The sequence below is a fragment of the Aethalodelphis obliquidens genome, unplaced genomic scaffold, assembly GCF_003676395.1.
Source record: "Aethalodelphis obliquidens isolate GAN/ISIS:26980383/991018 unplaced genomic scaffold, ASM367639v1 scaffold16, whole genome shotgun sequence".
In the NCBI taxonomy this organism is placed as follows: domain Eukaryota; kingdom Metazoa; phylum Chordata; class Mammalia; order Artiodactyla; family Delphinidae; genus Aethalodelphis; species Aethalodelphis obliquidens.
Genome location: NW_020837960.1, coordinates 16385736 through 16412621, shown reverse-complemented (window position 1 = coordinate 16412621; position 26886 = coordinate 16385736). Strand labels below are relative to the sequence as shown.

General features: G+C 38.6%; 2 protein-coding genes and 2 pseudogenes across 13 annotated transcripts in view; 1 reads left to right on the top strand and 3 right to left on the bottom strand.

Annotated features, from left to right (window-relative positions):
• SETDB2 (SET domain bifurcated histone lysine methyltransferase 2) overlaps positions 1-1224 on the bottom strand; it is an 81409-nt gene extending 80185 nt beyond the window's left edge. For 2 of the 6 annotated variants that reach the window (XM_027116308.1, XM_027116307.1), the window contains exon 1: positions 609-1223. The gene's annotated coding sequence lies outside the window, so the exon portion shown is untranslated. Of the gene's footprint in view, positions 1-608 lie in introns of all 6 variants that reach the window. The other 4 variants (XM_027116310.1, XM_027116311.1, XM_027116309.1 and 1 more) reach the window with 4 other exon arrangements.
• Positions 1225-1283: 59 nt separating this feature from the next.
• CAB39L (calcium binding protein 39 like) overlaps positions 1284-26886 on the top strand; it is a 101883-nt gene continuing 76280 nt past the window's right edge. For 3 of the 7 annotated variants that reach the window (XM_027116321.1, XM_027116320.1, XM_027116319.1), the window contains exons 1-3: positions 1346-1418; positions 15467-15614; positions 16229-16304. The gene's annotated coding sequence lies outside the window, so the exon portion shown is untranslated. Of the gene's footprint in view, positions 1419-15466; positions 15615-16228; positions 16305-26886 lie in introns of all 7 variants that reach the window. The other 4 variants (XM_027116324.1, XM_027116325.1, XM_027116322.1 and 1 more) reach the window with 2 other exon arrangements.
• LOC113625626 (60S ribosomal protein L37 pseudogene) lies at positions 18939-19384 on the bottom strand (annotated as a pseudogene).
• Positions 23130-24617, bottom strand: LOC113625624 (uncharacterized protein C6orf106 pseudogene; annotated as a pseudogene).

Sequence of the window (26886 nt, the reverse complement as noted above, 5' to 3'; positions counted from 1 at the left end):
ATCATCCAGAGACAACCAGTGTTATTTGAGAGTGTAACAGGATTTTAAAATTTGCTCATATTTTTCCCCTTCTTTTTCATTTTGGCAGAAAAATAGTCTGTTTCGCTTCATTTTATGGTTCCTTTTCGTTTTTACAAATAGGCTCTTAGGAAACTGTGACCATTTCCTATTATGTTTTAATTGTGATGACAGTAATGAACATTTATTGCATATAAAACATGTGACAGGCAGGCTTCTAAATACTTCACGTGTTCGTATTAATGTGCCTAACAATCATGTGGGATAAATTAGCATGCCCGTTTTTCTCACAAGGAAGCTAAAGCCGCCACACTGTAAGTGGCAGAGAGCAACTAAGGAACCAAGCAGTCTGATTTTTGAGCCCGTTTTTTGATTATTTCAATCTACCGCCTCATTAATACATGCAGAGCTCACTGCAGGTTTCCACGTGCCGAAGAGCACAATTACATACTGTTCCTTATTTAACTACCTGTTGGGGATAATTTCTTATTGGATTGTGGTTAACGAGAGTCAGGAGCTCTTAGGATCTGACATCAAGTCCGTGATCTTGGGTAGATGATTTTACTTATTTAGGGTTTGTGTGGTCTTACCTGTGAAATGGGTCAGTGGTTAAACCATCAAATTCTGCTTCTGGATTTTGGACTGCAGTCCACTCCCCGCAGCCCTTTTTACAGCCTCAGGTTCCCCAGCTGCTTAGGAATCACCTCACATGAAGATGTGCACCGGGTGACAAGAGACTGGAATGCGGGCTGAGAACTCAGAGCGCCCGCAGTCCCTTCTCCAGCCCGGGACTGCACGTGGGTGAAAGAAGGGAGGTGACAAGGGCTGGGATCCACGCGGCCGAGAGCTCCGCCGCGTTCCCGGGTGCTGGGCCGAAAGAGCCGTCGGGAGGGCCAACCACGACCGTGCCTCGGTTACACCGGCTCGACTGCGGTTTCCACGCCTCCCGCTCCGTTGGCGAGGCTGGGTTCCCTCGCGGGTCGGACTCCTCTCCCACTGCACGCCACCGAGACCCCACGGACCCAGGTACCCTCTGGCCGGGAAGTACTTCACCATTTACTAGACCTCACCTCAACAAAAACAGTCCCGCCTCGCTTCAGCAGGGACGGAGGACCGCCCAAACCCTAACGGCCAGGCCTAACGCGAACCCAAAATGGGAGGAGTCGGACACTGAAGGTTCCCACCACCTGGCCCGGAGCCCATCGGCTGCACACCCACTGGGTCCACGCCTCAGAACTTCCGCGCGCGTACCGTCGGCAACGCGGGAGCGCCGGAGCGCGCCGTCTCCCGATTGGCTGTCAGAACTCTCGGGTTGTCTCGCGCTCTCTGGCTGGACCAATGGGGATATCCGCAGTCGAGAGGACGGCATCGCTGGAGTGGTGGCTCAGCTGTTTCCTCTGGTAGGTGGTTGGAGCCATCTTGGGTGTGTCTGGGACGGGGCTGCTTGGCGGTTGAAAGCGTACTTAGCAGCTCAAGATGTAGAGGTGTTCTGAGGGAGCAGTGGAGGAGAGGAAGGGCCTGAGGAAACAGACCTGGCGCCTTCTTACTTCCCTGAAAGGGAAAGGTTTTCCTGGTCTGAGTCTCAGCCCTGGCTAGGAAGAGCGATAAATGGTGGCGGTGATGGGGAGCGCAGGCTTTGGTTGGTTTGTTATTGTCGGGGCTTGGCGAGGACTCTGATGCCTTAACAGTGATACCTTGGGTTCCAGGGAACTATTCCAATAATCTTTGTCTCGAAAAGATTCTGACCATCAATCCTCTTTACTGACAAAGGAGGTTGGCTGATGGACTGCCTGATTCAGAAAGGAACAAGGCTGGTAATGGAAGGGGACAGGGGGAGATACCTCACGACTGTCCTCAGATTCGAAAGAGACGTCTTCATTTTCTGTCGTTTGCAAGGGAGTGACTGCTAAAGTGTTTGCCCTACTCGGTAGTTAACCTCTGACTAAGGCCCTCTTTTGGTAGTAGTGAGCGTCAGGTTCTGCGTTAGGGCAGTTTTATTCATTAAGTGTAAAGCCAGCATTCCTGCAGTGGTCTTTTTTTAAAAGCAAGAAAATAGTTGATCTTTGCAGAAACAGTGGAAATGAAGGAAGAATTTTGTCAAATTTTGGTTTTCCTTGTTACAATCTGCTAAAGATTTAGGAATCTCCGGGTTTGCCTTGGCATCCTTGGTTGCTTCGTCATGGGTAGGGAGAGGTTTTTGTAAGAAAAAGCATCTTAACTTCTCAGCTCTTTGGGGATGGGAGGAGGGAGACAGGAATTACCTCCTTTTCCTCCTTATTATTTTAAAAAATCGAAGTAGAATGCACGCATGGTCATTCATTTGAGGGGAAATTTTATCGGATCTGAAAACCTAGCTAAAAGGTTAATATTTTGTGATTAACTTCAGCAGTTTTGACACTCATGAGAAGAAAGCAAAGACACTTATTGCCTTGAGTTTAGTTTTCATTTATCCAAGGTTAACTGGTAACCCAACTCAAAAGTACCATGGCAGGAGTACCAAAGAGAACAGCAGTAAAATAATAATTGAAAATTAATTTTCTTTTACAATTTTACTTTTTATTCATGAGTCTTAAAAACTTAAATTGCAAGAGTTCAGTATCAGTAATTTAGTGGTGAGTTGATGGCTAGGTACTATGTACATAAGGAATGTTGGTGTCTGCGGAGAGTTTTGGAACCAACCCTGGGCGGATTTCCAGGGAGGACTGTATAGGCTATCAAAGTAAAGTTGGTGAGAATTCCCTGGCGGTCCAGTGGTTAGGACTCTGTGCTTCCACTGCAGGGGGCACGGGTTCAGTCCCTGTTTGGGGAACTAAGATCCCGCAAGCTGTGCAGTGCAGCCAGAAAAAAAAGTAAGCTATTGGTGGCTAACAAACAGCGATAACACAAAGGAGCTGCTCAGTAAATGTTTGCAAAAACTTTTGGATAGCGTTCACATATCATAGTTACTGGCATACATTCAAAAGTGTAATTGTTGATTGAATACATTTAAAACATACAGTAATTGGGAGGTATGGATATATACATTTTTTTAGCCTAACTGAAACATAATTTTTTAACCTGCTTTCTGGAAAACTTGACCTTCAATTTGTTTGAACTAAATTTATTTGTTGCTTCCACTTTATACATGTGAGTAATAATGAGGACAGGTTCATAAATCTTTTGTGAGGTCTGTTTATGAGATCCTACTATAAGGAAATTTAGATAATGAAAATGAACCCTCAAGTAATAATGCTGTAGTTGCATTTTTTCTTGAAAGCTTACAATCTCAGTAAATGATACCAAACATTAGTGCCTTCGATCTCTTCTGCTGAAGAAAATTTATTGCTTTTCTATTTTCTTTTTTTTGTTTTATTTTATTTTTTTATACAGCAGGTTCTTATTAGTTATCCATTTTATACATTTAGTATATATATATCAATCCCAATCTATTTTCTTTTTAACACAACTTAAAGTCAAAATACTACGTTTACTATATTGCGTAAATATGTTCTGTATGTAATTTTAAAATAACAAATTAGGTAACTGTCTTCAGATTTTTCTTTGAAGAATACAGTTCTCTAGATTTCATAATATATAATCTGAAGATCTGTAGAAATTTTTTAAAATATCACTTTTGCATGAACAATGTTAAGTAACTAAGTAAAAGTCATTTAACTTAGATTGATATGTTAGAGATTATTTTTTTTTGCAATCTCATATATACAAATTTAGATTTTTTCCCCATTATCAAGTGACGCACCGTTTAATTATAAAAGAAAAAATTTGATGATACCTTTTAAATGAATATGTTTTGTGACAGAATGTTTATTAGAATCTCTTTATCTAATAGAGCATAAAAAAGTCAATAAAAACTGCTCTCAGAACCTGTTTGGAATTCTTGTGTTTGGTACTTAAAAAATTCAAAAGATTTTATGAGTGAAGGTTTTAGAGTGATTATAAGCACTTCTTTTTTATTATTATTAAAGTATAGTTGACTTATTATATTATTTTCAGGTGTAAACCACAGTAATTCAATATTTTTATAGATTACACATCATACGAAGTTATTATAAAATATTGACTGTATTTGTTTTGAACCAAACTTGAGTCTGGTCACCTGCCATGCAGCAAAGCCTATTTATTGACACTGGGTATGGTGAAGGAAAGTACACCATTTATTGTAGGGCCCAGGAAGGAGTATGGGCAGCTCATGCTCAAAAGACCCAAACTCCTGGATGGTTTTCAGGGGATCAGTTTTAAAAGCAACATTTGGGGGTGAGAGCTGCAAGATTCATGACTTTCTTCTGATTGCTTGGTGGTGAGGTAGCAGGATGACATTTCAGGAATCTCAATCATCAATCTTCTGGTTCCAACCAGTCTGGGGTCTAGTGCTTGAGAATGTAGTCACTGTCCTCCACCTGGGTGAGTGGGGGGCCTTAGTTCCTGACAAAGATATCTGTCAGATTGTTATGTATATCCCTTGAGGAGGAACTAGGATTCTGCTTTATTGCCGAATTACTGCCATTATTTTTCTTGTTTAACTGCTTTTCCTTTGTTTCTGCATTCTCTCATTTCCCTAATTAGTAACTGCCTGTGCCTGCTCTTTGGAACTCAGGGAAAGCCTGGAAGACTAGAGACATTTTTTACAAACAAAAAATGGGGGAAATGGAGGGGCTTTTGTACACAGGAGGACCCCCCCCAGGACCTGTTTGATTTCAGTACCCCCTTTAGTTTGATATTCTTCTATCTTGAGAGGAACAGGTGTGGGACAAGAAATGGAATAAAGTTTTGGATAGAGAGGTTAATAATAAACTCAGCAGAGGAACTCAGTTTTACGGGGACTCAGTTGCATATTCCCTGTGCTGTATATTACATTCTTGTAACTTTTTAATTTTATACCTAGTAGCTTGTACCTCTTAATCCCCTTCACCTACTTTGCCCCTTCCCCTACGCCCCTCCCCTTTGGTAGCCACTAGTTTGTTCTTTGTATCTTTGAGTCTGTTTCTGCTTTGTTATATTTGTTCCTTTGTTTTATTTTTTAGATTCCACATATAAGTAACAATACAAGCACCTCTTTATTTAAAAAAAAAATTAAAATGTGATAGGTTTTCCCCTCGTACTAAATTGCATATAATAATCATTCCTCTTTTTAAATTTATTTTTGAAGTACCAGAAATACCTTGCTGGGCCTCGTAAATAATTTTGACCATACAAATGTCACTTTGGGGGAACATTTTGAGATTTTCAGAAATATTTCTATATTCCTCCTTAATTTGGTGTGTTTCACCATTATTTTTCTGGTATTCAACCAATAAGGTCCATTATGGGAATAAATTAAATGATGTGACTAAAAATAAAAAATGACTTAAAACTATATAAAGATCATCCTACTGCATAGCACAGGGAACTATAGTCAATATCCTGAGATAAACTGTAATGGAAAAGAATATAATAAATGTATATATGTATAACTGAATCACTTTGTGGTACTGTAGAAATTAACCCAACATTGTAAATCAACTATACTTCATTTTTATTTTTTAAGAAGATTTATTATTTATTTATTTAATTTATTTTTGGCTGCATTGGGTCTTAGTTGCGGCACACGGGATCTTCTTTGAGGTATGCGGGATCTTTCCTTGCAGTGTGCAGGCTTCTTTCTAGTTGTAGCACGCAGGCTCCAGGGCATGTGGTCTCTGTAGTTTGCGGCACGTGGGCTTAGTTGCCCCACAGCCTGTGGGATCTTAGTTCCCTGACCAGTGATTGAACCTGCATCCCCTGCATTGTAAGATGGATTCTCTACCACTGGACCACCAGGGAAGTCCCTATACTTCAATTTAAAAAAAAAAAGAAAAACAAAAAAAACCTATATAAAGATCAAAATGACTACTGCAGTTTGTGGTGTTCAGCTAATCAATGAAATTGATTGGATGCCTGAATCATGAGAATGTCCATTAACTACTGAAAATGATTGTGAGGTAAACACATGGGACATTCATATTTCACTTAAAGGAGTAAACTTTAAATTATTATATATATATATTTTTATTTTTTTTTGCGGTACGCGGGCCTCTCACTGTTGTGGCCTCTCCCGTTGTGGAGCACAGGCTCCGGTTGCGCAGGCTTAGCCATGGGCCCGGCTGCTCCGCGGCATGTGGGATCTTCCCTGACCGGGGCACGAACATGTGTCCCCTGCATTGGCAGGCAGACTCTCAACCACTGCGCCACCAGGGAAGCCCTATTTTGTTTTTTTTAAAGGATAGGGGAACTGAAACACTAAAGTTTTGCCTTTACTGTGACTTCTCCCTTTGAAATCTCATTTGTTCCTGCTGTTTAAACCATCATTTTTGTGCAAATGAGCCCTAATTCTAAAGTCAAGTTCTGCTCTCTTAAGCACTTAACACACATTTCTCACAGCCTTTTGGACAATTCGATCTACTCAATTTATATACTACTCTTCCTCTTTCATGTTTCCTATCTTGATTAATGGGATAAGCATCTTCTGAGTGGCTCAGATGTAAAACTTCAAATTCTTACCTCTCCTTTTGCCCAATTGTATAATCTGTAGCTTTAGCCTCCAAAATGGCTTTCTTCATTTTCTGCTCTCACTGCCACTGCCCTAATTTAGGCCTTCCTTTTCTTTTTCTTAACAACATTTTATATGCCATTGTATGATTGACAAAGCCCATACTCCTTAACTTGAAATTTGTATTAGTTAAGATACAGGTTTGGCTTCTGTGATGGAGAAACTGAAAAATAATTGTGGTCTAAAATAATATTTTTTTAATAAAATAAAAAGTTTATTTCTTTCCTGTGTAAAAGTATGAGCTGACCAGGTAGCTTTGCTAGAAAAAGTTGTCAGGGGCCCAAGCTCTTTCTAACCTGTTGCTCTGCTATCCTCATACAGCTCCATCTTGTGGACCAAGATGGCTGCTTCACTTCCTGCCATTATATGCCACAGGCTTTTAACTTAAAGGCTAAAATATATGGGGGCGGGGAGTGGGCAGAATATTTGCAAGTGGTAGTAGGAGTAGGATTTTATTTTCAACCTTGGGTTTTAGAAAGTTATTTTTAATATCTTTACAAAATAAAGTAACAGTTTCATCATTTCTGTTATGATTTCATGAACTTTTGATGATTCTGTTAGGTTCCTTCAGTTACATTTGGGAGAAGTAAGGTGGGTTGCTGTGACCCTCAAATATTGTGCTCATGGCCTATCACTTGCAGACCTAGGGACTGGTACTTTCCTTTTCTCTGTGTGTAAAAATGATTTACATTGTCCAAAATTACTTTCTTTTGAAAGTAATCAATGCCTAGCTCAACTTCCTCTTAAAGTATAAATAGGTTTCATTCAATCACAATCTCTTCTAATCATGCTGTATTCAAATTGTGCATTTTATACAATGGTACTTGCTTCTTACAAGCTTGTGAGAAACAAAATAACTCCCTGGAAGGCAAGACTACTTCCTGAGTCTGATGAACACATGTTTGTATGTAGTTGATATTCGATAAATGTTTGTTCATTTGAAGTATATTTCATTTTTCAAATAGAATAAAGAATTGAGTGGGGAGGTCAAAGGTAGGCCTATATTGCTTTACATGTGAAGTGTGGTCTATACTTTTGGCGAGTGTATTCATTTCTTACAAATCAACATATAAAAACATCAGTACCCGACAGAAAATGAGCAAAGGACATGGACTCATGGTGACAAAAGTACAAGTACAAACGGCTTCCATGAAAAGTATTTAACTTGTAATTAAAGAAATAAATACTTAAAGCAATTTGTTGGAATGCATCAGAGACATAAATATGTATACTCTTTGACCCTTTCTAGGAAGCTTCTGTGAAAATGGAGATGGAGTCAAAACTTTTTGATCACAATGTAATTTTGTACTTGTGAAAAATTGGAAATAAAAATTACCTAATGGTGGAAGAATGGTTTTATAAATTACGGCACACCCATCACAATAGGCTATATTTCAACCTTTTAAAAGGATTGTTTTCAAAGGGTATTTAGTGATACAGGCTATTTAATGACATAGAAAAATGATCATTATTTTTGTTACATGAGAAAAGTATAGAATAGTAATTGAGGAAATGCAGTGAGATTCCACTATACAACCTCTTAGAATGGCAAAAAACAAAACAAAAAGAAAAAGAAGAGAACACAGTGATGGCAAGGATACAAAGCAACAGGACTCAAATCTTGCCAGTGGGAATGCAAATACTATAGCCATTTGGAAGACTGACAGTTTCTTATAAAATCCAACATACCTTTATTATATGACCTAGCAATCCCACTCCTAGATTGAAATTTTCCAGCAAGATATGAGAGCTCCATTAGCTTCTCTCTCTTGCCAGCATTTGGAATTGTCAGTTTTTTTTTTAATTTTAGCCATTATAATGAGATATGAAGTGACATCTTATTATGATTTTAATTTGCATTTCCCCCACAACTGCTGTATGCTTTTCTTATGAAAAGTGAAATGAAAACCTGTAGTCTCCCCTCTGCAAATATTTATAGCAGTTGTATTTGTAATCACCAAAAACTGGAAACAACCCAGATATCTCAACTGGGGAATGGATTTTTAAAAACCGAAGTATGTCCGTACAATGTGACACAGGAACGAACCTCTTAGTCTAGGATAACATATAAGTATATTGGAAAAGGGACTATGAGATAATTACATACTAAGTTATCATAAGAAAAAAAAACAAATGAGCCATGGAGCATTGCATCATATAATCAAAACACACCAGAAAAAAAGTGGCCAAAGAGCAGATGAAAATGGTAATTAAATATTTCAAAATAAAGCAAAGAGAAATTAAGGGAAAGATGAAACCTTTGAAGGAACCACACAAATCAGAAATAAAAGGAGCTCAGAGATGAGGTGAATAAGCTATATAGAAGGATGTGAAATGAGAGCTGGCAGAACTCCAGAAAGAATTAGAAAAAAGGATATTTCTAATGATGATTAAATTAGAAAGAACACAAGAGTGAATATACATCATAGAAAGCACAATAAGAGAAATAAAGAGTAGATAAGAGAAAATTGAAGAAAATCAAACAGATAAAGTTTTTTTAAAAGGGGCCAAAAGAAAGTGACAAGACAGGGACTTCCCTGGTGGTCCAGTGGTTAAGACTCCATACTCCCAATGCAGAGGGCCTGGGTTCGATCCCTGGTCAGGGAGCTAGATCTTGCATGCCTCAACTAAAGATCCCGCATGGCACAACAAAGATCCCACGAAGATCCAATGTGCTGTGCCTAAGAGCTGGCGCAGCCAAATAAATAAATAAATATTTTTTTAAAGAAAAGAAAGTGACAAGACAAAGAGAGCCAAAATAAGTGTATTAGGAATGTATTTGGTTTTGTTAAACCAAAGCATAGAGGTGATGATTATGTAACATTAACAAGTATATTGTGAATATACTTAATGCCACTGGATTGTATACTTAAAAATGGTACGTTTTATATTGTTTATTTTGTTGTTTATTATTGTTGTTTATGTTGTTTATTTTACCATGATAAAAAAATTGTAAACCAATGCAGTGGAACAGAACAACTATTAGAACTATAATTCAGGAAAACTTTAAAGAAGGTTTAAGTCTATATACATTGAAAGACACACTGTGCATCTGGGGAATTCAACCCAGACCAGTCAGTTAACACAGAAGGATTCTTGTAGAACTGTTGGATTTTAAAAATAAAGAAAAAAAATCTTTCTGCACCCATGGAAAAAAGACCAAGTAAACCTGGAAAGAAAATTAGACTGGATTAGATTTTTTTAATATAAAAATTTATTTATTTTTATTTATTTATTATTTTTGGCTGTGTTGGGTCTTCATTGCTGTGCGCAGGCTTTCTCTAGTTGCAGTGAACGGGGGCTACTCTTCGTTGCGGTGTGCGGGCTTCTCATTGTGGTGGCTTCTCTTGTTGCGGAGCAGAGGCTCTAAGTGCACAGGCTTCAGTAGACGCAGCACATGGACTCAGCAGTTGTGGCTTACGGGCTTAGTTGCTCCGAGGCATGTGGGATCTTCCTGGACCTGGGCTCAAACCTGTGTCCCCTGCATTGGCAGGCAGATTCTTAACCACTGCGCCACCAGGGAAGCCCTGGATTAGATTTTTTTAGCAGCAACATTTCATGCCAGATAATAACAAAGCAACATTTTTTAAATATTCAAGGAAATAAATATTCCATATCTCACCAAATTATACTTCAAGAATTCAGGCCATTAACAAGCATATATGAACATGAAACAACTCAAAGAATATTGTTCCTATGAATCTTTCTTGAAGAATATACTAGAGAACAAATTTCAGACAACCAGGAAATGACTGGAGAATCTTTGACATGAGGTCAGGTGGTAAGCACTGAGTATATCTCGTGTAGCACTAAGATTGTAAGATGGGAATAATTGTGGTAGAATGGTATGTAGATGTTGTATAATCTGATGATGTAGAAATAGCATAGCCCACAGAAAAAGGGAGGGGGGAAGGGGAGTATAAGTGAAAAGTAGAATTAAGTGGTTGTTTGCCTCATAGGAATTAGCTGTAAGGAAAAGGATAGCACTTGAAGCTGACTGATGGACATAAAATACTATAAATAAGTATGTATACTTAGATGTGTAAGATAAAACGCTAATAAAAGTAATACCCCGTGATCAAAACTAGATGGTGGGGGAGAAGAGGAAGTTACTAATTTTGTTACTGCTAATTGCAGGGAACAGTATCTTAAAAAGAGGGGAGGGGCATGAAGAGTATTGTATAAAGATATTACTATAGAGTTAACCCCAATAACAAAAACTTTCCTAAATAACAGTATCTTAAAAAGAGGGGAGGGGAATGAAGAGTATTGTATAAAGATATTACTATAGAGTTAACCCCAATAACAAAAACTTTCCTAAATACTAAAAGAAATACCTACCCTAAAAAGAGCAAAGAGAACTATGTAATGATATGCACACATTTTCTATATGTATTTATTTTCTATACGTACTTATCTGTACACACACACAAAATGAATAGAACATGAATCATTATCACAACACTAAATATGTCAGGTGTATTAATAAATGTATATGGGCTCAACTTAATGATCGCTGTATGCAAAAGATACAGTTGTAAAAAGTATGAATAATAAAAGGAGTTCATAAGAAATGAAGGATAATTTTAAAATAACAATAATAGAGGGAAGAGTGAAAACATATCAGAAAAATGCAAATTTTAAAAAAAGCAAGGTTCATCATCTTGGTATCAGACAAGCAGAGTTTAGTTCAAAAAGCATTAAGATGAAGGATACTATAAAATAGCCCATATAAAGCTAACGGTTATATTTACAATGAAGATTTTTTAAAATATCTATTTACCAAATGACACATCAATAGTTTTCATAAAGTAAAAACTACTAGATGTAAAAAGGAATAGAAACCTGCTAATAATAGACGACTTTAACACACCTCTCTCAAAATGTCAGGTTAAGTGGACCAAGAAAATTAGTCATTATTATACATAATCAGTAAGGTAGATCTTACAGATTTGTATCAAAGTCTGAATCCATTAATAGAGAATATGTCTTCTCAAATGCACATAGGACAGTTATAAAAATCTATTATGTATTAGACCACAAAGAATATATCAGTTCCAAAATATAAAAAGTCAAAATTTTGACCACATGTAATAAGACTAGAAAATAATTTAAAAATTTTAAAATTAAACCTGGGTCAAGTTTTCTGTAGGATGGTGGCAACTGTCTAAATCCAAATCTCTCCATACATCCTTTTAAAAAACCATACAGGGCTTCCCCGCTGGTGCAGTGGTTAAGAATCCACCTGCCAATGCTGGGGACACGGGTTCGAGCCCTGGTCCAGGAAGATCCCACATGCCGAGGAGCAACTAAGACCATGTGCCACAACTACTGAGCCTGCGCCCTAGAGCCTGTGAGCCACAACTACTGAAGCCCTTACGCCTAGAGCCCGTGCTCTACAACAAGAGAAGCCACCGCAGTGAGAAGCCCACACACCGCAACGAAGAGTAGCCCCCACTTGCTGCAACTAGAGAAAGCGCACGCAGCAACGAAGACCCAATGCAGCCAAAAATAAATAAATAAATAAATTTATTTAAAAAAAAAACATACAGATCTGTAAGGAGAGCAAAGTATATCACCACCACCCTTGCCTAACTAATGTAATTTCAAATTATGGTTATGTAGGCAGATAAACTGAAATGAGCAGACTCAGCTCTGGACCCCATGCTGAGGTGACAAGTGAGGTTGAGACTTCAGAACAGAGAAAAAGGAAGCAGGAACTGGCGTCAGTAGAATGCAAGTAAAATAACTCCAAAAAGAGAAAACCCCACCCTAAGGAGGGAAATACTAAGGTTTAAGACTCCTTAGACAAAAGGGACTTGAAAGTACACAGGATCAAAGAGGCCATCTCAGAAAGGTATTGCTTCTGGCAACAGAATGACTTGGAAGGGTCACCATTTACCTGGAGGCTCGGTGGTAAAGAGAATGAAGAGGTAGTAGAAATTAAGGATCTTGGTGAAACAGAGTAGAAGATAGATGAACCCTTTTTCACCCAAAAAGGAGTCACTGATTTTTAAAAGTCTGTACTTTATTAAACCAACAGAAGGTGCTGTTGAACTAAAAAAATCCAGTATTTCTTCCAAATCCCTCACTCCTGTCTATGTACCGTTGTTAATTAGTTTAAGAAAATTGAAACCCTTCAAAATGAACAGAAAATGGCAGGCAACACCCATATAAGGTTACTATAAGTAGAAAAAATAAAATGAGAATCAAAATATTTCAGCTGATGGAAAGTCTCCCCCAAAGCTTACTCAACTAAAGAGCTAAAGAAAACTACCTGAATTAAATACTCCTAACTGAAATACCCTTAAACAAGCATTTGCAGAGATAAAGTTTCAAATTCAGAACCCCAAGACAAAAAAAGAAGGGAAGAAATGGAAGGTGAATTTACTGAAGTCAGGAAACAAAATGAAGACAAAAAATAATCATCTTTTAAAATGAAGCTGAAGTCCAAGATACCTAATGGAAAGAATATAAGGGGCATTGAGAAAAAATATGAAGACAGCTAAAAGAATGAAAATTAAATGAAGAAAGGTAAAAAGTCAGAAAATGATTTATATAGATTATATGTAAAATTAGAGTTCCTAAGAAGAAAAAAACAGTAGCTGAGGCAATATTTAAACTTAAATCCATGAAAACATTCTGGAAGTAACAGAAGATTTAAATCTATGTATTGAAAATGCTCCGTGTGTACTGGGAAAATTGATCCCAAGTAGTCAACACTAAGTCATGTCCTAATAAAACTATTGGACTTTGAAGATAATGAAAAGTACCTCTGGGCTTCCAGGCAGAAAGAAGAGTTTAGCAACAAACTTCTCAATGGCAACATACAAAGCAAAATAGGCATGGAACAAATTTAAAGTCTATGAAATTGTAAGCCAAGGATTTTATAACTATGACTCAATCTCAGAAGAAAATTAAAACTATGATAAATTCCACTATATTAAAAAAATATTTACATGGTGAAAAATGCCATGAACAAAGTCAAATGACAAGTGACAAACTGGGAAGAAATATTTGAATATACAGCACAAAGAGCTCATTTCCTTAATGAAAATAACCTCCAAAAATCAAGGCAAATTACCATCAACCTGGTAGAAAAACAGGCCAAAGATATGAAAATAGATTTCATGGAAAAAAATGCAGATGACAAAACATATAAAAGATGTTCAACTTCAGTCATACAAAGAGAAATACAAATGAAACCTATTCTAAAAACCACAACTACACTAAAGCCTTTCTCACCAAAATCTGTAGTTATATAAAATATTCTATGGACTGTGGGGAAACAGGCACTTTGATGCATTTCTGGTGGGGATACAAAAGCACAAAGCCCAGGAGGGAATTAAGTAGTATCTGGCAGAATCACATATGCGTGCGTCTTTTGACCCAGACATAGGAATCTGTTCTAAGGACACACAGGCATAAAATATAAACTGGCATTTGTATCAATTTAGTCACAACAGAATTACTTGTATTAGCGAAAGATTGGAAATAACCAAAATGCCCATTAATAGGGAACTGATTAAAGTACATGCAACAATGGAATAATCTTCAGGTTGATGGTGTCCCTTCCAAGTCACCCTTTTCACTAGAAGGCATAAGGAGAATGTAGAAAGTCTCCATGTACCAATATCGGGTGATCTGCAGAATATATTACAAAGTGGAAAAAACAAAGACACTGAAGAGTAATCTATTAAATATGTAGAAGAAAGGAATGGGAAAGGTGCCAATGATAGAGTTCTCTAATTATAACTTGTTTACATGGTTTCAATCTTAGAATCATGTATGTTTACATATTCAAAAATTAAATTAAGTAAAAAGGTAGAAAGAGAAGAAAAATCTACAAAGGAAATAAATTTACATAACTATATAGAAGTTTGGTGACATAGCCACACAAGAAAAGCAACAATTTTAGTGACTTTAGAACATAGATTTTGGACTGTACATTGGCCCTCTGTATCTTCAGATTCTCCATCTGCAGAGTCAACCAACCATGGATCGAGAATATTCAGGGAAAAAAATTCCAGAAAGTTCCAAAAAGCAGAACTTGAATTTACCCCTTACTGGCAACTATGTATCATGTACATTGTATTAGGTATTATAAGTAATCTAGAGATGATTTAAAGTATATGTGCAATGTGCATAGGATATATGCAAACCCTATGCCATTTTATATAAGGAACTTAAGCATCCGTGGATTTTGGTATCCATGGGGGGATGGAGCTGGAACCAATCCCCCATGGATACCAAGGGATAACTGTATCTTCTTAGCGGGGTATATTCAGTAGTATAATTGTTGTATTGCTTTTTTTTTTTTTTGCGGTACGCGGACCTCTCACTGTTGTGGCCTTTCCGGTTGCGGAGCACAGGCTCCGGACGCGCAGGCTCAGCAGCCATGGCTCACGGGCCTAAGACGCTCCGCGGCATGTGGGATCTTCCCAGACCCGGGCACGAACCCGTGTTCCCTGCATCGGCAGGGGGACGCTCAACCACTGCACCACCAGGGAAGCCGATGTATTGCTATTTTTAAAGTATTTTATGTCTATTGTTGGGTAAAATAAGTGTTGCAAAATGTTAATTGTTGAACAAAACCACAGTAGTTTATCAGGGCTATGACTTAGAAAATTTAGTCTGGAAAGTCCTTTGATAGATTGAGCAAAGTGGAAATGAAATACAAAATTACACAGAAGGACAGCTAACATAACAGAGTACAGGTTACGTAGCAGGCTTTGTGCTGGGCACTATATATATGCTATATAATTTGGCTCGTGCAGCTACCCGTTGAGACTTGTGATATTATTTTTCTAAGAGGGATGTTGAGATTTAAACCCAGATCTATGTGATTCCAAAGCCTGTGTTTTTTCTACTACATTATTGCAGGATATACATCAAATATTGAGAAGAAAGAACATCCAGAGCTAAATGTTCTGTTTAAACCAGTAGTTGCTGCTCAGAAAATAAAGATGCAGACCCAAAGTCAGTTGTTTATACGTTCTTCATGCAAGAGCATTGTATTAAAGGAGAGAGTGTAAGTTTTCTCTTATTTCTAATGGGAAAATGTAAGCATACACACATGCACACATACACGCCCTCATACTGATGTTGGAGATAGAAATTTTATAAAAGTTGCCATTGATGACTGAAATTAGTGACAGATGTGAACTAAAATTATGGCAAAGCAGAAAAAAAATCTAGCAGGCATGGGTTTTCATGATGCTGTCAAAAGCAAAAAACCTTTCAAAGCTTCCCTTCGTGACACTTTAAAGCTCTTCTAAGCTTTGCACAACCTTTTTGTATTGGCCTTTAAGATACTAGTTTAGGTAAGGTGGTTTCCTCCTGTGGAAGGTTAGGGCTGATAGAGATTTCAGTGGTGCTAGAGTTCCCCTCATCTAAGCCACCCCTTCACATTTATACTGGTTTTCCCTAATGATGAAATATTTTTATTTGGTTCAGTACTAATTTTTAAAAAGTCTGCCACTTGAACTAATTGGGGTAGGGAGATATTCGTATTTTAATTTGATTCATTTTTATATGATTCTGATGGAAATTCAATTTATAATTCTATGTACATGATAATAAGGAAAATGTTGAAATTTCTATAAAGATTTTTTAAATTAATTTTTAAGCTTTTCTTTTTGTCAGAAGCTGTGTTGATCAGTGACTTTGGTGAAGGCTGAGAAAGTTGAAGAAAATTTGCAGATGATACACAACTTCTAAGGTAAGCTAATATAATAACTCAGTCAAGATTATAAGTACCCTTGACAGACTTATAGACTACAGTTAACACACTAAAATAAAATTTACAGGAGTAATTATTATATCCTGATTTAGATTTTACAAAGCAATTGTAGGAGTATTAAATAGACTTCCATTTCTGGTAGTATGATAGACAAGACATCCACCAAATATGTAAAATACTAGATTCAGTATTTTAAAAATCCTTTAAAATGAATGGATGAACCTATAAGAAAATAAGGGAAACTTTCTGGGGCTAGAAACCAAGCAAGTATATTCTGTGAGGTAAACGAGTGCTGAAATCACTGAATACTTTGAGGGCATCCATCAGTTTCTTTTGGCATAGAAACTTGTGCATGGAGAAGAATGGAGACGGAGGAAAATTCCCTGCGTTCTGCAAAGTGAAGGGGGCCTATCAGAGACCATCCTGGAGAGTCATACAGCTCTGGGTGGAGTTAAAAATCTCCCTGAATAATTCCTGCTTACATTCACTTGGATTTGATGCCTTATTTTATACTATTTTCATGATCCTTAAACTCTACAAATTGAGAGTTTTAATTTAAAATAGACTTGGGTCTGTAACACTCTTCAGTACCTGCCAGAAACAATCACAAATCCTCCATGGAAGGAATTATCAACCTAGTTATCAAATAATCATAGTTAAAATTCTAACAAATAAACTCATTTTTTAAAAAAAAACCACAAAACATACAAGGGGAAAAATCAAAACACTATGAGCAAGAGTCAGCAGAAATCACAACTGAAACAGATCTACAGATATTTCAGCTATTAGAAATATCCAATACATAAGATAAATGTATTTAATAAATAAAAGAGGGATTCTAACCAAATGTAAAATAGATAGCTAGTGGGAAGCAGCCACATAGCACAGGGAGATCAGCTCGGTGCTTTTTTTTTTTTTTAAATAAATTTATTCATTTATTTATTGGCTGCATTGGGTCTCCGTTGCTGTGCGCGGGCTTTCCCTAGTTGCAGTGAGTGGGGGCTACTCTTTGTTGCAGTGTGCAGGCTTCTCATTGCAGTGACTTCTCTCGTTGTGGAGCACGGGCTCTAGGCGTGCAGGCTTCAGTAGTTGTGGCACACAGGCTTAGTTGCTCTGCGGCATGTGGGATCCTCCTGGACCAGACCTCAAACCCGTGTACCCTGCATTGGCAGGCGGATTCTTAATCACTGCGCCACCTGGGAAGTCCCCAGCTTGGTGCTTTGTGACCACCTAGAGGAGTGGGATAGAGAGGGTGGGAGGGAGACACAAGAGGGAGGAGATATGGGGATATATGTATATGTATAGCTGATTCACTTTGTTATACAGCCTAAACTAACACACCATTGTAAAGCAATTATACTCCAATAAAGATGTTTTAAAAAAGAGGGATTCTAAAACATAAATAAAGAGTAATAGACTATAAAAATGACAAGGCACATTAAAATAAGAATGAATTAGAATATCAGAAATGAAAAATCCCATAATAGAACTTAAAAATTAAATAATATGTTAAACCAGCATATAAGGCACAGTTAAAAAGAGTAAGAAACTATAGTTGACCCTTGAGCAACACAGGTTTGAACTGCACGGGTCCACTTATGTGTGAATTTTTTTCAGTAAATACATACTTGAGTACTACATGATCTGCAATTGGTTGAATCCACAGATGTGGTTACCGCAGTTATGGAAAGCTGATTGTAAAGTTAAACATAGATTTTTGACTGTTGGTGGTTGGTACCCCTAAACCTCAAGTTGTTCAAGGGTCAACTGTGCATGGAAGGCCATACACAGAGAAAAAAAATATAGGAAAAATAAAAGAGATGGCGAGATGATTTAATCAGAGTAGCAGGATACAATTTATGAAGAAAGTTAGTACTAAAGTAGAACACTTCAGAGTAACCTAAGATGAGCTTCTCTAGAGAGAAAGCATCATCCCCTTTGTACGGGCAGGAATAAAAAAACAAAACCAGAACTAATTTGTTTTTAATGGGTTCCCCAACTCATCACTTAAAAGTCAGCACTTCCTCTTTGTCTTACTTTTTTTTTTTTTTGCGGTACGCGGGCCTCTCACTGTTGTGGCCTCTCCCATTGCAGAGCACAGGCTCCGGATGCACAGGCTCAGCGGCCATGGCTCACGGGCCCAGCCGCTCCGCGCCATGTGGGATCTTCCCGGACCGGGGCATGAACCCGTGTCACCTGCATCGGCAGGCGGACTCCCAACCACTGCGCCACCAGGGAAGCCCTTACTTTTTTATTCAAGACAAAGAATATAGTAGAACAGGAATGTGATTCATAATTTTAAAAAATCAATTGGAGATTTATTCACAAATATTTGCTGAGGATAAAGCAGTGAACAAAACACAAAAGTTCCCTTCCTTCACATTAGCTTATGTTCTAGTGTCATTAAAGTTGTCAGTTACGGACTAAAAATCAGGACAACAGCAAACTTATTCCTTTCCTTTTCACTCATAACTTTCCTCAACATGGGGTTATAATGGAAACTCAGGGGTATGCAGAGTTCACCATAGTCATAGAATACAACAGTGTAGAGTGTATACATTATATATATCAGAGCCTACATTTTAAAAAAATGCCTATTGTGTCAAAAAAATTAAAAATGCCTGTTTATAGAGAAACGTAGCTGCTGCTTTTAAAAAAAAAGAAACATTTTTTTCCACTTATGAATGGTATGGTTGAAAACTTTATTTTTTTCTTTTTAAACATTTGTTGAGTGACTAATTATTGAAACCCTTAAGGATGAATTGGATGCTACAACAGCTGCTCTTTTGGGATTAGGTGATGTTCTTCAGGGAATTCATGCCTGAATCTACTGTATACAATTTTTAGGTGCTTTATTCAACCAGTGCCAGTGGCATTTCATCTTTTAACCTTGGCACTCCAGTTATACTTTCTCTTGCACTTGGGAGGGTAGCCACATTTGCCACAGATCGACTTATGTCGGTGGTAGGCCTTAGAGCCACAATAGCGGCACAGCATGTGTGTCTTATTGCTATGCTTTGCAAATGATGACAGTCCCTTCCTCATCTCGCTTCTGATCATTACAGAAAAGAATAAAAGAAGAAAAAGTAATCAATCCTAACACCCAAAGAAAATTACTTCTAAAATTTCATTGTACTTCCTTCTAATTTTATCTATGTAAAATTTTATGTGTGTATGGACACACAAATAGTTGTGTGTATATATATAATTTAAAAGTGAATTTGAGGGACTTCCCTGGTGGTCCAGTGGGTAGGACTCCACCCTCCCACTGCAGGGGACACGGGTTCGAGCCCTGGTCCAGGAAGATCCCACATGCCATGGAGCAACTAAGCCCATGTGCCACAACTACTGAGGCTGCTCTCTAGAGCCCACGTGCCACAATTACTGAACCCACATGCCACAGCTACTGAAGCCCTCACGCCTAAAGCCCATGCTCCACAACAAGAGAAGCCACCGCAATGAGAAGCCTGCACACCGCCAGAAGAGTAGCCCCCACTCAGCACAACTAGAGAAAGCCCGTGTGCAGCAACGAAGACCCAACGCAGCCAAAAAAATTAATTAATTAAAAAAAAAAAGAACGAGCACAGCCAAAATAAATTAAAAAAACAAAAAAAAAACCAAGGGGGTAATCAGCTGTGTCAGATGAGTGAATCAAAGGGATGGATAGTGTTTCAAAGCGACACTAATAAACTGCTCACATTTAAAAAATAAATAAAAGTGAATTTGAAATACTCATATTTATTCTATTTTTTTATTTTTATTTAACATATTTTTCTTATATGAATATATGACACTTTAAAATATTATTTTGACACCTCTATTAAATTTATTATAAGATGGTAGCATAGCATAATTTATTCAGCCATTTCTTTTTGTAAACATTCCAGGCTTTCCTATTATAAATAACATTACGATAACATCGTTGACTATCTGGCCATATCTCTGATTATTTTCTCAGGATAGCTTTCTGTTAGTAGAAATAGTCTGTTAAAGAGCATGAATATGCTGATAAATTATTTTCTAGATATATTCTTAGTGATTTTATTCTACACAGCAGCATATGAGATTTTGTCTCACCACATTCTTGCCAATGATAGTTTATACTTTAAAAAATCTTTCTTCTATTTCTTAGGAAGATTGGTTCTGTTTCTTATAACAGTTATGCTTCTTTTACTAAGGTGAAAACTTTTCATCTGTATTTTTGATTTTGTATTGAGATGGAGAAATTGTCGGTCTTCTAGTAGTTGGCACAAGAATTTTTTTTTTTGCAGAAAATGCTGAATTTGTTTGGAAGAAATGCCTTGATAATTCATTTGTGATGAATATTGAGTCTACAAGGGGCTTGTTCAAGTGTGAGAAGATGATTGTTAAATTGTTTTTTTTTTTTTTTTTGCGGTACGCGGGCCTCTCACTGCTGTGGCCTCTCCCGCTGCAGAGCACAGGCTCCGGACGCACAGGCCCAGCGGCCATGGCCCACGGGCCCAGCCGCTCCGCAGCACGTGGGATCCTCCCGGACCGGGGCACGAACCCGTGTCCCCTGCATCGGCAGGCGGACTCCCAACCACTGCGCCACCAGGGAAGCCCCTTAAATTGCTTTTTAAAGAGGTGTGTTGTGTCCATTGGAAGGGCCTGTTTTGTTAAGGTTCAGGATGAGTTACGTACACAGATTTGGAAGTAGAACCTGGGACAGAAATAATGGAAAGAAAAAAGTGAAAGGTACAGGGAAAACCTTTCAGGAGGGGAATGGGAACCCTCGAGAGATGTTAGATGAGACTTTCCAAGTGAAATGCTGTATATTGTGTAATGTGACTCTCACTGTGACCCCACAAATAAAAACGTATGGAAATTAGGAAATCCTTGGTGTACCTGGATTTCTTGCAGAAGCCAGTGAAGGGGCTGAATGCTAAATGTTGGTTGATATGCGACTAAAACATTTGGCCAAGTGTTTAGGGAGCAGCTACCATTTGGGTTACTTCTTCCCTCTAGGAGATATCTCTGTGTCTCACTGTTCTCTTCACTCTTTCTTTTACCACTGACTTCTTTTCCCACTAGGATCTTTTAGTTTTACCTCTCCCGAGGCTTCTTCCTCTGACAGTAAATATATGTGCCTAAGCAACAAACAACCCTCCCTGCCCACCACTCCATCTCAGAAACTTTTTCCTGTATGCTTCTGTCTTAACCATGATTTTCTTTTCTCCCTTTTTCCTAGTTCTCTTTCTTTCCCCTTTCCTACTGTTTCCCCTTTCTTTTTTCATGCCAGTCTTCAAGATTTTCCTAAAACATTTTCCCTTGCTGGGAGTATCTTCCCCCCTTTTCTGTCTCCCTATTCAGATCCTAGTACTTTTCCAAAGTGCATCTAAATTCCCATTTCTTCCATTAGTTCTTTATCTTTTCTCTCCTCACTAGGTAATCTCTATATTGTACCTTATAATACTTGGTCCCTTGGTTATTTTTTCTTCCCTTTACATTTTCTCCAGTCTTTATATTCTGGTGTAATTGTTTCATATACGTAAATAAGTTTTTTTCCCCAAAAGTTGTAAGCTCCCTGAAGGCAAGTCCTTTGTGAAAGACTTATTTTTAATTCCTTAGACAACGCCGTACTACAGTAGGCTTGTAGAAACACCAATAAAGAGTTGTTACATGTAATTGAGTGATAGTGGAGAATTAGGCTATAATGTGTAGTTAATTTGAAAATCAGTTATATTTGAAAATTTTCAGAGTTATTGATAACACTGCATGGAAAACAGTGACAACTTTTGTATATGATTATCAGTGATGAAAGGCCAAAATCTTTATTTAAAGTAAAAAAAAGTTTATTACTATTAGATGACCACATTACAGCTTCTTTCAAAGGAGAACTGGCATCATAATTTTAAATCCTAATTTATACTTGTATTATCAGTGAATAAGTTAAAAATAGATTATAAGATAGAAGGGGCGGGGGAGCAGCAGCTACTGTAATATCTACATGTAGAGAAGTGGTTAACAAAATTGGTACACCAATATTAAGGAACACTATGCAGCTCTTTAAAAAGAATGAAGTTTTGGGGCTTCCCTGGTGGCGCAGTGGTTGAGAGTCCGCTTGCCGATGCAGGGGACACGGGTTCGTGTCCCGGTCCGGGAGGATCCCACATGCCGCGGAGCGGCTGGGCCTGTGAGCCATGGCCACTGAGCCTGTGCGTCCGGAGCCTGTGCTCTGCAACAGGAGAGGCCACAACGGTGAGAGGCCCAAAGAATGAAGTTTATCTATCAAATCTGGCATGTAAAGAAATCCAGGATCTACTATTAAGAAAAACAAATAACTTATAAAACAGTATGTGTGGTATGATCCCATGTTTTAAAAGTTGTATGTATGCTCGAACAACATGTATGTCTGTCTGTGTTTGCCTGGAAACAAATGTCAGGAAGAATAAAACTAAACTATTATTAGTAGTTATCCTTGGGGAGTGTAATTAGAGAAGAGGAAGGGAGGGGATTTTCAAACAATAGAGAAGCATATAAAATTAAAAGTTCGTTTTTTTTTTTTTACAGTGAGCATTTATTTTGAAATCAAAAGGCTAAAAGATATAATATATATATAAATTTTTTTTTTTTTTTTTGCGGTACGCGGGCCTCTCACTATTGTGGCCTCTCCCTCCCGTTGCGGAGCACAGGCTCTGGACACGCAGGCTTAGCGGCCATGGCTCACGGGCCCAGCCGCTCCGTGGCATGTGGGATCCTCCCGGACCAGGGCACGAACCCGTGTCCCCTGCATCTGCAGGCGGACTCTCAACCACTGCGCCACCAGGGAAGCCCTAAAAGATATATTTTTAAAGAATTAATATAGCAAGAAAAGTACACTAGTTCATATTTTATTTGTAAAACGAGATACCATTCTGTGTTTGCATTTATTAAAGGTATTTTTCTGTGGTCAGTAGTTATTAATAGATTATAATCATTTCTCCTATTCTAGATCATGTTTTATAAGTCTTCAGAGTTATGGTAAAATGTGTTTTATAAAGATAATGAAATCCAACTGTAGTTACTGAACTAATTCCATAGAGATTTTTCCATTCAGTGAATATGTTTTATTATAATTCTATGTGTTGTTTGCTGTCAATGTCTTTGAGTCTGAAAATTAAATATCTTGTCAAAAAGTACTTTCCATTATCAACAATCTTCAAACTGTAGAAAGAGATACTTTGAGACTAGTTTCCCGTGACATTTTATTTTATTATTATTTTTCTGTGAATGAAAACATATTATTTAAAGTCCTACAATGAGATGAAGGATGTTGGTTGAGTTTGACTTTCCTTTCATTAAAGACTTCAGAAAAGGCTATTCGCTATTTGAAATTCTAGCCCCCAAGATCTCATGTAATAGCAGGTGTGCTAGAATCCAAGTGAGATGCTGGCAGACAGAGCTCTCTCATGGCCATCTCCTAGGGTAGAGGAGATTCCTTACTGTAAGTCACTACTGATAAGTTGTTTGCGTGACTGCTGGGGGAGGGATTTACAGAGTTCTGTGAGAGTCTATTCTCATCTTGCTCGGTTTGGTCAGGAGCGGGAGACCATGTGTTTTTGCTGATCGAGTCGAACCTGGAACCCCCAGAGTCTTTTAAGTTGTTTTCATCTGATTGTTGGTTCTTTTGGGGAGAGGCAAACGGGTTGAAGTTTCTTCTACCCTGTGATGTGGCTGTGTGTTGAACTCCGTTTCAAAAGATGACAGCTGCTGTGTTACTCCTAAAAGTCCACCCACCTCCACACTGAGAATGACCCAGATGACATCTACATAGTAGAGTCCTGTAGCAGTGCACATCTGTCACTGTCCCTGATACATTCCTGCTCTGCTGGGGCTGCACATCTGGACGCTGACATCTGCAATCACTTGGGGCTCTAGCGATCTCACCATTACCATGTTCACATGTCCAAATTGGTCTTCCCTGACATATTTAAGACAAACCCCTGGAGGCCAGGCCTCTGCCCCAGAATTTTGGATCCGCCATGTTTTTATAAATTGAGTATCAGGAGGTATCAACTCCCCTTCTCCTATGGTGACATCTTCAACAAAGGACATAGAGGGCACACTGATGTTTGGGCTCTCAAAGTCATAATAGGCGCCAATTGCTGCTTGTAGGTTCCAGTTGGTCATGTCCAGGAAGAGGGCGCAGACGGCCGGGTTGAGCTGGAAGCCGAGCAACCGCTGGAACTTGGAGATGAGCACGTCCTTGTCGGTGGTGCCCAGGCAGCTGAACTTCTGCATCAGCTCGGGGTCCAGGTTCATGTCCATGCCCTCCATGGCTGGGGCCGGACGCTCGCTTCCCCTCCTCCTCACAACTGAGCCGACGCCGGGCCGGGGCCCGGGAGGGGCCCGTTGCTAGCTAGCGCTGCGACCCCGCTCCTCGGAGGTAGGCCCCGGGCCTCTCACCAACCATAGGGATAAACTCACTCAGCCGTTCACTCACTCTCGCACCCCACCCCACCCCTGCGCCCCCCTAGTGCCGCCGCCAACGCCTCCTCTCGCTTCTCCCTCCCAGGACATTTTAAACTGAATAATTTATAACTCAAGGTCTTCTGTCCCTTTATTCAACCTAATTCTCTCTTTGTCCTTTCTGTGTTCTTTTTAGATCCTGTTTTCCTTCTTGGTTCTAAAGCACCAGCTTACAAATTTTACTTTTAAAGAGTTATAACAGAAATAATATGATTTTCCAACATAAAATTTTTTGTATAGCTCTGATTTCAATAATTTGTAGCAAAGTGAAAGTTTGTAAAAACTCAGAAAATTGGAAGATGACGTACTTTATAAAAAGAGAACGAACATGTGTCAGTTCTTGATAGGATGAGAGTTGTTCTTTCATTAAAAGCTATGTTGTGTTCTTAATTGATTCAAGGAAGAACTTTTCATACAAGTATCAACTGTGGAAAAAAACAGAAAATAGATCCATCAAAGAAGGGCAGGGAAGTAAGAGAGTCATTACCGTCTGACTATGGTTATAGCACTAAGCCCGTTTTTGTTGGTTATGATGATATTGTATTGATATATTGTATCTGAGGATTCCATGACTTCTTTCTTACCTCATTCTTTGTTATTCCTTGAATTGGGAAGTTGGAGGAATACCATAGCATGTATTTCACCTGGTTATTGTTTGTGGTGCAATTGTAAGTGGAATTGTAACTACTGAGCTTAGAATTTGATGTATGCAAGTTATAGCCTTTAGCTTTTCTTCTTACTACATTTATATGATTTTTTAAAATTATTATTTATTTATTTATTTTGGTACCCCTTCATTTCTTTTTTTTTTAAATTAACTTATTATTTATTTATTCATTTTTGTCTCTGTTGGGTCTTCATTGCTGTGCAGGCTTTCTCTAGTTGCAGCGAGCAGGAGCTACTCTTCATTTGCGGTGCGCAGGCTTCTCATTGTGGTGGCTTCTCTTGTTGTGGTTCCGGAGCACGGGCTCTAGGTGCTCGGGCTTCAGTAGTTGTGGCTCACAGGCTCTAGAGCGCAGGCTCAGTAGTTGTGGTGCATGGGCTTAGTTGCTCAGCAGCATGTGGGATCTTCCCGACCAGGGATTGAACCCGTGTCCCCTGCATTGGCAGGCGGATTCTTTTTATTTCCTTTTTATTTATTTATTTATTTAATTTATTTTGTTTTTGGCTGTGTTGAGTCTTCGTTGCTGTGCTCAGGCTTTCTCTAGTTGCGGCGAGTGGGGGCTACTCTTCATTGTGGTGTGCAGGCTTCTCACTGCAGTGGCTTCTCTTGTTGCAGAACACGGGCTCTAGGTGCGCGGGCTTCAGTAGTTGTGGCTCTTGGGCTCTAGAGCACAGGCTCAGTGGCTGTGGCACATGGGTTTAGTTGTTCCGCGACATGTGGGATCTTCCCAACCAGGGATTGAACCCATGTCCCCTGCATTGGCAGGCGGATTCTTAACCACTGTGCCACCAGGGAAGTCCCTATATGATTTTTGATAACATCAATTTTCACTCTGCTCAAATGCACATTCTATTACTCCACTCTCATTCTCTTCAGATGATCTTGAGTTCTTCTTTTCTGAGAAAATGGAAGCAATCATGTGCTTTCTAACTTTATTTCTCTTTACCTGGACAGTTTATTTTACTCATACTTTCTCTTCCTTTTTCATCTTAGAAAGATATGTATCATTCTTCTTGGGGGTTAAACTTTCCACTTATGTTCTTGATCCCATATTCCGTTGTGGGCTTAAGACTCTTGCCTCACTAATTGTCCTCTTATCTTGCATCTTTCTGATATCTGTTCCACCCAATCTACTGAGAGTTTAAAAAAAAAAAGCAAGCAAGCAAGCAACAAAAATACCTTTCATTAGTCCTTCAAGCTCTCCTTCTGTTCCTTATCAAAACACTTGGAAACAGTAATATATGCTCATGCCTCCGTTACCTCATCCCTAACCTCTTACAATCCTAATTTTGCCCTGGAATATTTGTTGTGTGTCAGGGACTACTACTCCAACCTCTCATCCAGTGTTCAAGGCAAGTCAGTTGAGCCATGCTACCTGGATCAGAACGAATATTTCCAATTTCCCAGAAGGACTGGCTTGGAGTCCTC